At 41.8% G+C, this 16,547-nt stretch overlaps 1 protein-coding gene across 1 annotated transcript in view; it reads right to left on the bottom strand.

The window, feature by feature from the left end:
• KSR2 (kinase suppressor of ras 2) overlaps nt 1–16,547 on the bottom strand; it is a 485,548-nt gene that overhangs the window by 458,072 nt on the left and 10,929 nt on the right. The window contains exon 2 of the mRNA XM_061384873.1: nt 1,748–1,945. The gene's annotated coding sequence lies outside the window, so the exon portion shown is untranslated. The remainder of the gene's footprint in view (nt 1–1,747; nt 1,946–16,547) is intronic.

The following is a 16,547-nucleotide window of genomic DNA, read 5'->3' as shown; positions in this document are numbered from 1 at the left end:
GTCGTGTCTGACTCTGCGCGACCCCATAGACGGCAGCCCACCAGGCTCCTCCATCCCTGGGATTCTCCAGGCAAGAACACTGGAGTGGGTTGCCATTTCCTTCTCCAGCTACAACATGGATGGACTTGAAAATGCTGCACTGAGGTAAAGAAGTCAGACACAAAAGGTCACATCTGTATGATTCTGCTATGGAATACCCAGAATAGGCAAATCTGAGAGACAGAAAGCAGATTGGTGGTTGCTGGGGGCTGGGGGAGGGGAGAATGGAGAGTGAGTGCTTAACAGCTATTGGATTTCTATTTGGGGTGATGAGAGAGTTCTAGAACTAGATAGAGGTGATGGTTGTTCAACACCATGAATGAACTTAATGCCACTGAATTGTATACTTTAAAAAGGATTAAAATGGTAAATTTAATGTTAAGTGTATTTTACTGCAATAAAAAGAAGAATCCCCAAAAGATGTATAAAGCAAAGGCAGTCCACAAAGCCAAATGTGGACTGTAGGTGAGTTTCATTTGGCTTCAGGGAGTTTTAAATTTTGGCAAACAGTTCTAGCAGGGGGATATTTCACATAAAAATAATTCTGATGAGCAATTTATTCAGAAGAATTTGAAACCTTGGCCCTACTTAGGCTGCATCTGCACCTGGAAAGGATGGGAGGAGGGGTGGAGCAAAGGGGGTGTTCCAGTTCCCTCCAGTCCCCTTTCCCTCAGCCTTCACCTCCTCTTTGGTACCTGCCTGGCCCCCAGAGGCACTAAGCACAGGCCTTCCAATACTTGCACAAAACAATTAGAAGAGAGGCAGATGATAAAGTCCAGAAATCAGCCACACTACATGGTGACTTCCATTTTCATTCCTTTGTAAATGAGATATCAGTGGATCACTATTTTTCCCAAAATGCTATATGACTTTCAAAAAAGTAAGGAAATATCCCCTTAAAGCAGTGATTCAATAAGCTTTATCTGCACATGGGAATCACCCAGGAAACTTTTTTTTAAAGTGTTGAGGCCTGGGTCCTACCTCTGGAAATTCTAATTTCTTTGGTCTGGGGTGCAACCTAAGGATTGGAATTTTTAAAAGCTCCCTAGGTAATTCAAACGTGCAACTGGAGTTGAGAGAATTACTGCTTGACAGCTGTCTTTTAGAGAATCACCCTTTTTTGGCCTTGGACCTTACAGATCAAACTGCACACAAGTTGAAAATCTTTCTTTGGTTTTTACTGACATGTCTTTTGCAGTTCTCAATATCTACACTCACAGACACAGGCTACCTTCAGCTGCCCAACAGTCATCTTGACAGATACAAGAAACACATGAGTAAATCATCTGTTTTTTTTTTTTTTTTTTTTTTTTTGTGGAGCGTTCACTGCTTCATTATCAAAAGGACATCTAAAGCGTCTCATAAAATATAAAAGTTAGCCCCACATTTGTTTAATGGGTGTGAAGGGCTCCAGTCCACAGTGTGCTGCGGTCTGAGGAAGCCATCTGATAAAGAACACATGCTGTTTCCCTGGGACCAGAGTCTTAATGGTTTGTCATGTGAATGCATGTGCATTGTTCAAAGTGATCACCCCTTTGCAAAGTGCAACTGTGACGCAATTGCTGACATCCTGGCCATGCATTTTCCATGTGCTCCTGCTTGTAAGCTCTCTTCCACCAGAGCAATTCAGCGGTGCAAAAAAGCATCTGCTGACAGGAAAAACAAAACCTGTTCCACAGTCTGTGCATATTCAAGGCATCCTTCCTACCTTGGTACCAGACCTTTGTGGAGGTCAGCTGTGCCTGGGTCAGAGATGAAGCCCACCACTGCCTCTAGCTCACACTGTCTGGGCTGTCTGGTCGGTAAAAGCAGAATGTGCCTCCTTTTCACACCCCACCACAGCTGTCTGCAGCTCGGCTGGTAGGCCAGTGTTGGCTTCGCTTCCAGCACCAATCTGTGACTTTGGCTGGGGGCAGGGGTGGGGGGAGGGTGGGGAGGGAAGAAAAATGCACATGGTGAGTGAACAAAATTGCCCAGGTCGTCCTGGGTGAGCTTCAAGTCATCCAAAATTTGACTGCCTTCTTCTGAAAGGTACAGACTGGGAGTTTACTGAGCCCCATTTTGTACCTGAATTGGAAAAATAGAACTGAAGGTCCTTTACAAGTCTCATCTGTGATTTTTGGACTTGTCTTTGAAGAAATGGGGGAGAAAGTTAGAAATGTTTAGCAAGACAGATCACAGGTTTTCCCCCTGTCTTGTGCTTTTTGTGTACAGGATCACGTAAGTCAGTAACAGTTTAGTTTTCTTGGTAAATTGAGAACGCCTCTTTTTTTTTTTTTCATCAAAAGAAGTAAAAATGTTGACTTTTAGTTTTTAAAAGACAGCCCTGCCCCTAGTTTCAAGAGAAGGCAAATTGTTCTCAATGCTGAAACATTCACCCAGTCTTTGATTCATTTATTTATTCAGTCCAAATATCAATATATTTCTGATTATAAATAGTCTGATTTCCTGATACGATGGATTCTTCATCATCACAAGTAGAGCTGGAGTCCAGGAGAGGTAATAGACTACTAGAGGGAAAAATGCTGGTTTGGAGCCACATAACCAGGTTCTAATCCCAGCTCTGCCAACCTCCTGGCCTTGTGACCTTATTCAAGGGATCTCAGCTCTCTGGATCTAGGTTTCCTCACTTGTAAAATAGGAGTAGTAACTATCTGCCCCTGGGGTGGTAATGAGGAGTCAGTGACTCAACAAGTGTAAAGTGCTTAGAACATAGCCTGAACGTTAGTTGTAACTGCTTCTATCCCTGGAAACACAAAAGTAGCACAAAGGCAAAAGCACTTCTGTGGCTTGGCAGGTTTGCACACAGGTAGCCCTGTTACAAATCCATTAAAAAAACAAACAAAAAAACACCCCCGTATTGGGTTAAAATTGGAAGATCTAGTTCAGAATTTCTGTAAGTACCCCATGCTAACCAGTTACCTCAAAACTGCAAAATCCCAGGGAGTTCCCTATGGCCTAGTGGTTGGGATTCTGGGCTTTCACTCCCATAGCCTAAGTTCAACCCCTAGTTGGGGAACTAAGATCCTGCAAGCCATGTGGCACAGCCAAAAAAATTTCAAAATCCCAGATCCCACCTGGGACTTACTTCGGCTCTCTGGGGTTAAAGTCCTGGGAACCTGCATTTTTAACAAGCATCCCATGGGGCCATGATGTACCCTAAAGCTAGAAAAGTATGAAGAGTTAACAAATAGCAGTACCTCGGAAGCCCAGATACTGCTGTTACAGATCCACTAAAGTAGTGTCTCCAAAACTTCATTCGAGTATTATCTTTATGCATAATTTTTGCCCAATTATTTTACAATCTGACACAGCATATAATTTTCTATGAAGTGACTTGCTATTTTTACAAAAGCAAATTTATTGTAAAAGGGACATTTATTTCATTCAAATAAATGAAAAATAGATATCTTTCCATAATTAGATGATAACCATAGAAGTAAATATAATTTTAAAAAATAATGTTATTAAATTCTACCTAGACACTGTTACTTAATGAAGCTCTGAATTTGCAGGTGCATCTTTGCTTTTTAAAGAAAACTGGCCAGGGTTAAAGAGGTGTTACAGTCTTTCTAGCACCACGTAGGGACGTTCTCCTTGATGAAATGATTGCAAGGGATCGAGAGGGGAGTAACTTCCTTGCTGGGTGATTCAGTGCCATTTAATATTGTGTTTGATCAGCCCCTAAAGTCACTTCCTAGTGAGTCATGCCGCACACTCTGTGCAGAAGTGCAATCAAGTCTTCGTCTCAAAGTTTACTGACTCTGGATTTGCACACACACTTACAAAACAACAAAACAAAAAGCCCCAGAATATTCGAGACACTGGGAGTTATGGTTCAGGTAGTCCATACTTGTCTCCACAAAGCTCCAGGACCTACTTCAGATGTCACTCTCAAGGACGTCAGACAGATTTGGGTTGGGATCCACTACCCACCCCCCTGCTATGCTTTGTGACCTTGGGCATATCTCCAGAATCCATCTCCACAACTGTAAAATGAGATGTGTCTGTTCCAGCCAAGATGATGTAAAATGATGTATGAAAAGCCCCTAACACAGAGAGTGACACATGGTTGAAGTTCAGTAAACGGTAGCTTTTTAAAATTACCAAGCCTTCATATTTTAAATCATTTTTGATAGAACTCTTTGTAAAAACACAATTCCACTTCCTAAATCCCATGCAACTACTTGATGACTCAGGGCTATCATTTTGAACATCTCTGTAGTCATTTTATTGTATTGGGACGCATTTTCTAATAGCTTCCCAAATTCACCCTCCTCTTTGGGCGTTTCACATATGCAGTGGGCTGGTAACCAAGCTAAGTGACCACCAATAGAAAACTGATTACACCATAGCTAAATTACATGGGTAGCCAACACCAATGCAAAAAGATACTCCCAAAGCAATCACAAACATAAAAATTTAAGCACTGAGGTTTTTTTTGTCCATGTGCATAGCAAATATTAAGTACAATATTATTTAAGTGGGTGAGGAAATGGCAAATAAAAACTTCCATACACTGACGGTGGAAGTATAAATTGGTACAACCTTTTGGAGGGCATATACATTTGACCTAGCAATTCCATTTCTAAGAATCTATACAACAGAGTCTCTTCCATACGGGCACAAGAATGTATGTGAAAAACAAGTATTGATGAGGATGTGGAGAAGTTGGAGCCCTGGTGCATTGCTAGTGAGAATGTAAAATGATACAACCACCATGAAAAACAGCATGATAAAATCAAACATAGAATTACCATATAATCCAGGAATTTCACTTTGGGGCATATACCCAAAATAATTGAAAGTAGAGACTCAAACAGATATTTGCAAATGAATGTTCATAGCAGCATCATACACTGTGACCAAAAGGTAGAAATAACCCAAATGTCCATCAGTGGATGAAAGGATAAACAAAATGTGGTCTATTCAAGCAATAGGAAAATTTTCAACCTTAAAAAAAAAAGAATGAAATTCTGATACATACCACAACATCAATGAAATTTGGAGACATTATACTCAGTGAAATAGGTCAGACAACTATTGTATGATTCCTAGATTCCTAGATTGTATGATTAACTAGAATAGTCAAATGCATAAAGAGAGGAAGTGAAATAATGGTTACAGGGGTGGCAAGAGGCGGCAACAGGGAGTTACTGTTTAATGGGTACAGAGCTTCATTTGGGAAAGATGAAAAGTGCTAGAGATGGAGGTGGCTGCACAACAGTGCCTATGTCCTTATGCCACTTAACTGTGTACTTATGGTTAAAACGGTACATTTTATGTTAAGCCTGCTGCTGCTGCTGCTGCTAAGTCGCTTCAGTCGTGTCTGACTCTGTGCGACCCCATAGACGGCAGCCCACCAGGCTCCCCCGTCCCTGGGATTCTCCAGGCAAGAATACTGGAGTGGGTTGCCATTTCCTTCTCCAATGCATGAAAGTGAAAAGTGAAAGTGAAGTCGCTCAGTCGTGTCCGACTCCTAGCGACCCCATGGACTGCAGCCCACCAGGCCCCTCCGTCCATGGGATTTTCCAGGCAAGAGTATTGGAGTGGGTTGCCATTGCCTTCTCCGGCATGTTAAGCCTATTCTACCACAATTTTTAAAAAGAATGCAGTGCTAAGCCAAAAAAGTGTCACTTTTGAACTGATGCCCAGGGGACATTGTTCTTTTTATTTCATGTTCAAGACTATGGGTAATAGGAGGAAAGAGGATATTGGAAATTTGGTTTCAAAATCAGCAGAATGCTACTGAGTTTATCTTGTTTACATCTGTATCTCCTAGTTATCGTCATTCCCATTGAAATACTATTAATAACAGAAACAAACTTTTGTACCAACCTAGAAGGAAATGGCAACCCACTCCAGTGTTCTTTCCTGGAGAATCCCAGGGACGGGGGAGCCTGGTGGGCTGCCGTCTATGGGGTCACACAGAGACGGACACGACTAAAGTGATTTAGCAGCAGCAGTAGCAATAACAGAAAACCATTCACATTAAACAATGAATAATTATACAAATAATTGTTGTGATATGATGCCCTTCATAAATTTTGCAAGTCCTAAAGATTTAATGAGATAATAATAATAAAGGAGCTAGCACAGTTCCTTAGTTATTATTGTTCTTATTTTTAGCTCATTTAATTCTCAAATCAGTCCTATGACAGGTATTATTGACATCCCCATTCTATAGGCAAGAAAAACCAAGGCTCAGAGAAGTTAAGTGATTTGTCCAAGGTTACAAATGGCAGGGCTGAGGATAAAAAAGTGACTGTTAGACTCCAAAATCTATGTACTTCAGATGTAGAAAACAAACTTATGGTTGCCAGGGGAAAGGGGGGAGGCATAAATTAGGAGATTGGGATTGACATTTATACACTACTATATATAAACTAGATAACTAATAGGGACCTACTATATAGCACAGGGAACTCTACTTAATATTCTGTTTGAGGGAGCATGGATTCTATCCCAGGTTGGGGGGAACTAAGATCCCACAAACCTTGCAGCCAAAACAACAACAAAACAAAATAATATAGTTGAAAAACAACTATATTTATTTAATTTAAAGGACCTGTTCTATTCTTTCCCCATCTCACCTTTCAGGTCCTATTCCTCTTAGGCAACCACCCGCAACCTTCATATTTTTTATCCCAGTACTTATTAATGTCCTTCTAAATAAGAAACATAAACCAAAATTTCTTGATTTATCCATTTTAGACTATTTATTGGCTCATTTATCCCCACACTAACAACATTCCCTACTTATCCTCCTCCTATGCAACATCATTACATACACTTCAGGAGTGGAAAATGTTTATATTATGTTTTTATTACAACCACATAAATACTGTTTACTACCAAACCGAGTAGATGCACTATGACTATGCCTCCTTTCTTAGACAACTCTTTGCTTTTCCTAGAGTTAATAACTACCTTGGTTTTTTTGTGTGTGTCTCTGGTTTTCTAACTATTGTTTCTAAGTAATTCTCCAAGTGCTCTGACATCTCCGCCATAGGCTGATCAACAAAATATTCTCTACGTTCAAAGAAGCTGTTTCATCTTTTTCCTGGAGACCTCTTCCCAGAATCTGTTTTCTTGCTCCAGTCTGGACAAGCTGCTCTCTGGGGCCTGCTACACCGTTGTCATTTCAAATCATCTTATTGTCACTGTCCTCAGAATTCACTTTACCTTTCGCCAATTTAAAATCTCCTCTTCCCTGGAGTCTTGTCTTTAGCTTTCTCACTTTACTCTGTCATTTTTTTTTTTTTTTTTGGAACACATTTCCAGAAGCTTACTAGAAGAGGGTAAATGGGAGGTAATTTTTTTTAAAATCTCTGCATGCCTGAAAATATCTTTGCTCTAAGACCTTACCCAAGGATAGCTTCCCTCATCTCTGCCTTCCTCAGTTACTAGGGATGAGTTCCCCCAGAAAGGACACGAACTTAAAAGAGATAGCTCTCTGTAGCTGAGGCTGACCCCAAAGAAGTTGACAGGAGAATATGTCTCCAGATCATGCTCCCAGCAGCTGGACAGTATGTCCTTCCTTGAATAGAGTCTGGACCATCTCCAGGCCCATCATTACCGTATGAGTCTGCTACGGCTGCTGTAACAAATTAGCACGAACATAGGGCTAAAAACAACCCACATTTATTATCTTACAATTCAGAAGATTGGAAGTCCAAAAATATCTTGAGCTAGTCAAGGTGTCGGCAGGGCTTTGTTCCTTCTGGCTCTAGAGAAGAATATTTATTTGCCTTTTCTGCCTGCAAAAACTGCCCACAATTCTTGGCTCCTGGCCCCCAGCCAGCCATCACATCCCTCTGCTTCCAACTGTCACATCTTTCTCTGACTCCTCTGCCTCCTCTTTCACTTATAAGGACTCTGGTGATTACACTGGGCCCACTGGGATAATCTAGGATAATCTCTGCGCAGGATCCTTAACTTAATCACATCTGTGAAGTCCCTCTAGCCATATGAGGTAACATAGTCACAGGTTCTGGGGATAGAAAAGTGAACATCTTTGTGGGCCATTATCCTGACTACCCAAGTCACCACAGAGATGGATATTTCACAGTAGCTAGTGAGATTAGCACCAAACACAGTGAACTTGATCCCTGCATTTGTCTACAATAACACCTCACATGGATAGAGAGCTTACTCTGTCCCAAGTACTGTGCCAAGTGCCGGACATGAATATCTCAATTATTTCTCTCAACAGTTCTCTGAGGTAGGCACTATTTTTACAGTCCTTATTTTGCAGATGAGGTGTGAGAGGCCCGAAAAGGTTAAGCTGCTTGCCTTTGGTCAAACAACTGGTAAGTGGAAGAGTCCTCATTCAAACCCAGGTCTGCCTGACTCCAAAGTCATGGTGCCCTTGACCGTGTCTTTCTAATCCTGCTTTGCTTTTTGCTAATTTAGGTCTTTAGACTGCTAAACACAACTCCTTACCGTATGTGCCAGCTCAGAGTGGCACACAGCAAGGGCTCAATAAATATTTGTTGAATTTAACTCCCAAAAAAGTCATCTCTTACCAGTTTCCTCATAACTTTTAGGGCATTCCCAAATCCCATATCATCCTTCTCAAATCCAGTACACCTTTGTTTTTGTTTTTTGGCCAAACTACAGGGTATATAGGATCTTAGTTCCATGACTGAGGATCAAACCTGTGCCCCTGCAGTGAAAGCACAGAGTCCTAAACATTGAACCATCAGGGAAGCCCCCCAGTGTGCCTCTATTGGGCATTTATGCGCTGCCCACGGGAGAAATTCAATCACGAACAGAACACGTGGTTTACGTCCACGGGAGCCCACCTTCCAGTGAGGGTGTCATGATTGTGACCTCAGAGTAATTTTTTTTTCCTGTTTAGACAATGAGCGGAAAAGAGGAAACTTTTGAAAAGAGGAACTATCATGGTTATTGTCCCTCTCCTCAACTATCCAGGACAGAAACCAGAAGAACCAGAAGAGGAGGTTGGTAGCTCTTTCAAACTATTTTTCATATTATTACATATTTTTACTATGCACACAGGTACAGGAGCAGTTTAGGTTTTGTTTCTCTCTCTTTTTTTCAATGGGACCATGTTCTATGTATTATTCTTATGCTTGTTTTTCCATTTAGGAAGGCACAATAGATTTATTGTCAAGCTTACTTCCTCTTAACTATTTCATTCCCCTATTGATGTTCATCAAAACTGTTTTCAATTGTCCCCCTCCACCCTTAAACTTGCAGGATAGGAACTTCCTTTTGCAGCTCAGTCCTGGTTACAGGAATGATAGGTAATACCTTTTACTAAACCATTTGGCACCTCATCCCCAGAATGGTCTTTCCAAAGCAGGAGTTTAATGATCTCTTCTCTCCCAAACTTCCCAAGGCCCTGCAGGATGAATCTACATCCCATCTGCCTGGCCTAACATGAAAATTTTTCAGAATCTGGCCCCTAGACCAGATCAGCCTTGAGTGGTAACAGTCTACACACATATTCCACACCCCCATGGGCTTTCTTCATTCCGCCTTAGTGGTCTTCTTGCAGACTCTTCACTGCACCAGCCTGTCTGGAATCCAGTTAAAGGTTATTCTTTCTTCAGTCTGCTGATACATCATTTCCTCAGGGTCCTCTTCGGCCCCTCCCAGCCTGGGTCTCCCTTTCCTTTCTTTCACCCTGGGCAGGTGCTTCACACTAGTGATTAACTTCCTCAGTATCTGTGTTGTCTGCTCTTCTCTCTCATCTACTGTAGAGTCCGTCTCCTTTACCTGCTGTATCCCCAGGACATAGCACAGTTGATAGCCCACTGCAGGTGTCAATAAATGTTTGCTGAATGGGTGATGACGAATGACTCATGGGGAAATTTTACTGCTTCTAGTTAATACACAAACACGTAGGTACAGTCTCATGTTGAATATTTGCTTCCACTGACAGTGACAAAAGAGAAAGATAGCTTACCAAAATACAGGCATCCTACTTTCTTTTTCGAAAGTACCTTATCTATTTTAAGAGTTGTTCTTTTCTCATGGTTTTTATTCATTTATTTGTGGCTTTAATCACTGTGATCCAATGTATTTTAATGGAGTCTTTAAAAATACAATTATCTGAGGCAGTTGGGAGTTTATTTTGTTGTTTATTGTTTCTATTGTCCCTTGCTCATGGTGAATTGTTTCCTTGTGTGGTTAGTCATTTCAAATGAATAGATCTTTATGGGAATCCTGGACATCAAGTCTGAAGGTTTGTCCTTCCAGAGCTTGTGTTTAGCTACTTTCTTGGTTTGGGCATTCTCCATAGCATAAATCAGAACTCCAAATCTTTGTGAATAGGGCCTTGTTGTGATAGATTCAGAAGGGACATTTCTTGCCTACCCGGGGACCTCAATAAGACAGATAAACATCCTAGTTATCGCCCTATGCTGGCTGGGCAGATTTTTCTAGACCCTCCACCCCTTTGCATAAAGGTGGAGCTCCTCTTTGAAGGTCCTTGTTCGTGTGGAGGCCACAGTCCTCTCTGTCCTTTGGGACCTTTAAAACTCAAAATCCTTCCTCCACTATCCTCTGATTCCAGAGGATTATCCCTATGTTCTGCCTTTAAAAGGGTGTTTGTTATATTTTTACCTCGATTTCTATCAAATGTGGGAAAGTTTTTAGATTGTCTAGTCCAGAATATTGCCAAAAATGGAAACCCAGTGGACTAGTTTTCAGATCTTTCCCTAATTCTGCATGCATGAGTCTTATTTTTTTAAGTCACTTTGTTCTCTTATTTTCTATAGATTTACCACTTCTCTCCTAGTCTCTTACATTTACAAGTTACATTACAGAACAAAATGCCTTATGCTAATAATTTCTCATGTATAAACTATTCTTTTCTCCCTTAGTATTTGGCTCGTATTATTGGCCCTTTTCCAGTCCCTTTTCTATCTTTATTTTGTAATTTCCTAGTGAACAGGCACCAAATATGCTTAGTATTTGCTCTATATGTCACCTGCTCATTTAAATGCTCTTCTCTCTTTTTAAAAAACTAAATACTTATTTTGGGCTACACGGGTCTTTATTGCTTTGCACAGACTTTCTCTAGTTTCGGCAAGCAGGGGCTCCCCTTCCGTTGTAAGAGCTTCTCACTGTGGTGGCGTCTCTTGTCGTGGAGGTCGGGCTCTAGGCATGCAGGCGTCAGGAACTGCAGCCCTGGGGTTCGGCGGTTCCAGGGCGCGGGCTCTGGGGCTCATGGGCTTCAGTAGTTGCGGCCCACAGGCCCAGTAGTCTCAGCTCTCGGTTCCAGAGTGTGCTTTTAGTGCTTGTGGCACAGGGGCTTAGTTGCTTCTCAGCATGTGGAATCTCCTGGAGCAGAGACTGAATGTGTGTCCCCTGCATTGACAGGTGGATTCTTATCCACTGCACCACCAGGGAAATCTTGCTCTTCTCTTAAAAAATCAATCAATCAATCTAGGGGCTTTCCTGGTGGTCCAGTGTCTAAGACTCTGTTCTCCCAATGCAGGAGGCCTAGGTTCAATCTGTGGTCTGGGAACTAGATACCATGTGCCACAACTAAGAGCTGACATACCCAAATAAATAACTAAAAATAAATATTTTTAAAAATACACCTGCTTTCTCCCCAGAAGACAGGTCATAGTTAAAAAAAAAAAATCTACCCCAATCTTGCAGATAAAACAATTTTGAGGTGGACAAAATTGCTAGCAATGTTTCCATACACACTATTATCAAAAGGCTGGCAAACTTGGCAAAACTAAATACTAAGTTTTTAAAATTTCAGTATTGGTAAAACACAGAAGAACTGTGCAAAAAAGATCTTCACAACTCAGACAATCACCATGGTGTGATCACTCACCTAGAGCCAGACATCCTGGAATGTGAAGTCAAGTGGGCCTTAAAAAGCATCACTACGAACAAAGCTAGTGGAGGTGATGGAATTCCAGTGGAGCCATTTCAAATCCTAAAAGATGATGCTGTGAAAGTGCTGCACTCAATATGCCAGCAAATTTGGAAAACTCAGCAGTGGCCACAGGATTGGAAAAGGTCAGTTTTCATTCCAATCCCAAAGAAAGGCAATGCCAAAGAATGCTCAAACTACTGCACAATTGTACTCATCTCACATGCTAGTAAAGTAATGCTCAAAATTCTCCAAGCCAGGCTTCAGCAATACGTGAACCATGAACTTCCAGATGTTCAAGATGGTTTTAGAAGAGGCAGAGGAACCAGAGATCAAATTGCCAACATCCGCTGCATCATCAAAAAAGCAAGCGAGTTCCAGAAAAACATCTATTTCTGTTTTATTGACTATGCCAAAGCCTTTGACTGTGTGGATCACAAGAAACTGTGGAAAATTCTGAAAGAGATGGGAATACCAGACCCCCTGACCTGCCTCTTGAGAAACCTATATGCAGCTCAGGAAGCAACAGTTAGAACTGGACACGGAACAACAGACTGGTTCCAAATAGGAAAAGGAGTACATCAAGGCTGTATATTGTCACCCTGCTTATTTAACTTATATGCAGAATGCTGCTGCTTCTGCTGCTAAGTCGCTTCAGTCGTGTCTGACTCTGTGCGACCCCACAGATGGCAGCCCATCAGCCTCCCCCATCCCTGGGGTTCTCCAGGCAAGAACACTGGAGTGGGTTGCCATTTCCTTCTCCAATGCATGAAAGTGAAAAGTGAAAGTGAAGTTGCTCAGTTGTGTCCGACTCCTAGCGACCCCTGTATATGCAGAATACATCATGAGAAATGCTGGGCTGGATGAAGCACAAGCTGGAATCAAGATTGCCGGGAGAAATATCAATAATCTCAGATATGCAGATGACACCACCCTTAATGGTAGAAAGTGAAGAAGAACTAAAGAGCCTCTTGATGAAAGTGAAAGAGGAGAGTGAAAAAGTTGGCTTAAAACTCAACATTCAGAAAATGAAGATCATGGCATCCAGTCCCATCACTTAATGGGAAATAGATGGGGAAACAGTGGAAACAATGTCAGACTTTATTTTGGGGGGCTCCAAAATCACTGCAGATGGTGATTGCAGCCATGAAATTAAAAGACACTTACTCCTTGGAAGGAAAGTTATGACCAACCTAGACAGCATATTAAAAAGCAGAGACATTACTTTGCCAACAAAGGTCTGTCTAGTCAAGGCTATGGTTTTTCCAGTGGTCATGTATGGATGTGAGAGTTGGACTGTGAAGAAAGCTGAGCACCGAAGAATTGATGTTTTTGAACTGTGGTGTTGGAGAAGACTCTTGAGAGTCCTTTGGACTGCAAGGAGATCCAACCAGTCCATCCTAAAGGAGACCAGTCCTGAGTGTTCATTGGAAGGACTAATGTTGAAGCTGAAACTCCAATACTTTGGCCACCTGATGTGAAGAGCTGACTCATTTGAAAAGACCCTGATGCTGGGAAAGATTGAAGGCAGGAGGAGAAGGGGATGACAGAGGATAAGATGGTTGGATGGCATCACTGACTCAATGGACATGAGTTTATGTAAGCTCTGGGAGTTGGTGATGGACAGGGAGGCCTGGCATGCTGGGGTCCATGGGGTCGCAAAGAGTCGGACACAACTGAGCAACTGAACTGAACTGAATGCAAGTCATACCTATAATTTGAACAAAAATTCTAACTTGCTTCAAACTTATTTTAGGTCTAGATAAATTACTTTTGGTCTTAGATCTAGGATTACATGCATATAAACATTCTATTGATGCTGTGTACTTTATAAAAAAATATTAATATTTCCAGCCTAGGGATGCTATAGAAAAGGGCCTAGTTTGTAATACTGTTCATTCTCACTCACAGCTTTCTTGGAACATCTCATTTACCTAATCCCAAGTAAGAAGTAGATAAATATTAAAGTGACTACTCTTGTCATTGCTATAGTCATGGTTACACATTCAGTTCAGTTCAGTTCAGTCACTCAGTCGTGTCTGACTCTGCAACCCCATGAATCGCAGCACACCAGGCCTCCCTGTCCATCACCAACTCTCAGAGTCCACCCAAATTCATGTCCATCGAGTCGGTGATGCCATCCAGCCATCTCATCCTCTGTCATCCCCTTCTCCTCCTAACCCCAATCCCTCCCAGCATCAGGGTCTTTTCCAATGAATTAACTCTTCGCATGAGGTGGCCAAAGTATTGGGGTTTCAGCTTCAGCATCAGTCCTTCCAATGAACATCCAGGACTGATCACCTTTATGATGGACTGGTTGGATCTCCTTGCAGTCCAAGGGACTCTCAAGAGTCTTCTCCAACACCACAGTTCAAAAGCATCAATTCTTTGGTGCTCAGCTTTCTTCACAGTCCAACTCTCACATCATACATGACCACTGGAAAAACCATAGCCTTGACTATTATAAATCACTCGCTATGACAGAAACCAGAGAAGGCAATGGCAACCCACTCCAGTACTCTTGCTTGGAAAATCCCATGGACGGAGGAGCCTGTTAGGCCGCAGTCCATGGGGTCGCAAAGAGTCTGACACGACTGAATGACTTCACTTTCACTTTTCACTTTCATGCACTGGAGAAGGAAATGGCAACCCACTCCAGTGTTCTTGCCTGGAGAATCCCAGGGACGGGGGAGCCTGATGGGCTGCCGTCTATGTGGTCGCACAGAGTCAGACAAGACTGAAGCAACTTGGCAACAGCAGCAGCATGACAGAAACATCAGCAACTGACACAGTTTATAAGCACAGTACAAAACTTTTTCAAAAGGACTTTTAAGAAATTCTCTTAGCTATGTCAGCTTTGGTTAGTGAATATTCTACCTAGTTTTTCTTTGTAGCCTCCAATAAAGTTTTAAGAGTTGGTAAATTCCAGTTTGAAGGAGTTTGGAGAACTGTCACTGTGGTGGTTATCTATTACTGCATGACAGACCATACCTAATGCAATGGCTAAAAATAATTCATTTAATTTGTTCCTGAATCTGTAGGTCAGGAACTCCAGCAGGGCTCAGAGGGGCAGTTCATCTGTGTTCCACGTGGTGTTGGCTGGAGTGGCTTCATGAGGGTCTGGAGAACCCAGGGCAGCCTCACTCACAGGGCTGGCACTTCAGCCAGATTGGCTTGAGTGACTGGGGACTATATGGCTGGGCCTCTTTCCTTGTGGGGTTCATGTGTCTGGGGCCTTCAAGTGTCTGGGTCCACTTAGCTGTCAGTTGAGTCCCTGGAGTGTCCTCCCTTGGCCTCTTTCTCTAGCAGGATAGCCTGGCCTTCTCTTTTTGGGGTGGAGGTAATGGCAGGGGGTGGGGTGGGTGGATCGTGTCTCATGGCCTGCAGGATCTTAGTTCCCAGATCAGGGATTGAACCTGCAATGGAAGCAGGGAGTTGTAATCACAGGATCACCAGGGAAGTCCCTAACTTGGACCTCTTGCCTAATATGATTACAGTGGAAACTTCCAGGCCTCAGTTTGGAAGTCCCAGAATAGCATTTCCACCAACTTCCACCACATTCTATCAGTCAAAGCAAGTCAAAGGCCAGCTTCCAAAGAGTAAGAAAATAAAGACTCCACCTCCTGAGAGGGGAAGAGGCACGCAACCACAGGGATGGGAGGGATTGTTGGTGGCCATTTTTAGGCAGTCTACCACAGTTGCTTTACCCAAATAAATACATAGCACCCATTCTGTTTATAAAGTGTTACAAATCAAAGGGGAGGTGTTTTAACTATGGTTTAGAAAAGCTTAATAACTAGTATTAGAATACTTTGTAATACTTAGACTAAAGATGTCAAAGTATTTTCCTATTAAATAATATAAATACATTTAGGGCTGAGTTTGAATGTCACTGCCATTATTCAGCACTTAGAGCTTCAAGTGAGGAGGTACAATTTCACTTGATTAACATTAAAGCTTAAGCCAAATTCAACTCGTCATGAGAATCTGGGGGATTACCTTTATTAATATATTTATTTTTTAAGCAGCAATTTCATATGGTTTGACTTATTACGTTTTCACATCTCAGAATAATTTTAAAAGTCCTTTATATTTTTTATTTTTGGGGCCACGCCATGGGGCATGTGGGATCTTAGTTCTCCTGCCAGGGATCAAACCTGTTCCTTCTGTAAAGGAAGCTCAAAGTGCTAACCACTAGATCACCAGGGAGTTCCTGTGGGAGATTACCTTCAGTTCATTTACCTCTGTGTGTGTCTTCTCCCTGGCAGTCACTTAGGAGTATGGGAAGATATGAGCAAATTATGTTGTTTTCTTGTTCTGATAATACCATATTGTCGGCTTGGAATAACTTTTTAATCCCACTAATTGTTTTTTAAAGAGATAACACAATTTTGATTTTGCAAATTTTATCACACCAAGTTCTCCACAATTGGGTACACCAAGATCTTACCACTGAATCCCTTCCTGGTGTTAAGCAGATGGATAATTTTGAAATATGTATGTATGGAATTAAGTTTCATGACTATCCAAATACGCCAACTACTTCCACAGCATTTGGAATTATGCAATGGAAAACATTTCCAGTGATGCCCTTTTTTGTGTTAATTTTGCAAAATTTATTCTCAATTATAATTTCAAATCA

This window comes from Bos javanicus, chromosome 17 (genome assembly GCF_032452875.1).
Source record: "Bos javanicus breed banteng chromosome 17, ARS-OSU_banteng_1.0, whole genome shotgun sequence".
NCBI lineage: Eukaryota > Metazoa > Chordata > Mammalia > Artiodactyla > Bovidae > Bos > Bos javanicus.
Note: the sequence above shows the minus strand (reverse complement) of the source record. Positions and strands in the feature narration are given on the sequence as shown.